The following is a 779-nucleotide window of genomic DNA, read 5'->3' on the forward strand; positions in this document are numbered from 1 at the left end:
GGTTCTGCAACCCTTTGAACTTGCCACACGTGAAGTCAGTTCAGACACTGCCAGCCTGAGTCAGGTCATTCCCCTCATCAGGCTTTTGCAGAAGAAGCTGGAGACATTGAAGGAGGAGCTAAAACAGAGCGATTCCGCTAGGCATGTGGGACTTGTGGATGGAGCCCTTAATTCGCTTAACCAGGATTCACGGGTGGTCAATCTGTTGAAATCAGAGCACTACATTTTGGCCACCGTGCTCGATCCTAGATTTAAAACCTACGTTGTATCTCTCTTTCCGGCAGACACAAGTCTGCAGAGGTTCAAAGACCTGCTGGTGAGAAAATTGTCAAGTCAAGCGGAACGTGACCCGTCAACATCTCCTCCTTCACATTCTCCCGCAACTGCGGGTGCGTGGAAAAGGCTAAGAATTCCGAGCCCACCCGCTGGCGGTGATGCAGGGCAGTCTGGAGCGAGTGCTGACATCTGGTCCGGACTGAAGGACCTGCCAACGATTACTGACATGTCGTCTACTGTCACTGCATATGATTCTATCACCATGGAAAGAATGGTGGAGGATTATATGAGTGACCGCATCCAAGTAGGCACGTCAGACAGTCCGTACGTATACTGGCAGGAAAAAGAGGCAATTTGGAGGCCCTTGCACAAACTGGCTTTATTCTACCTAAGTTGCCCTCCCTCCAGTGTGTACTCCGAAAGAGTGTTTAGTGCAGCCGCTCACCTTGTCAGCAATCGGCGTACGAGGTTACTTCCAGAAAATGTGGAGAAGATGATGTTCA

Source organism: Pseudophryne corroboree, unplaced genomic scaffold, assembly GCF_028390025.1.
Source record: "Pseudophryne corroboree isolate aPseCor3 unplaced genomic scaffold, aPseCor3.hap2 scaffold_871, whole genome shotgun sequence".
Taxonomy (NCBI): Eukaryota; Metazoa; Chordata; class Amphibia; order Anura; family Myobatrachidae; genus Pseudophryne; species Pseudophryne corroboree.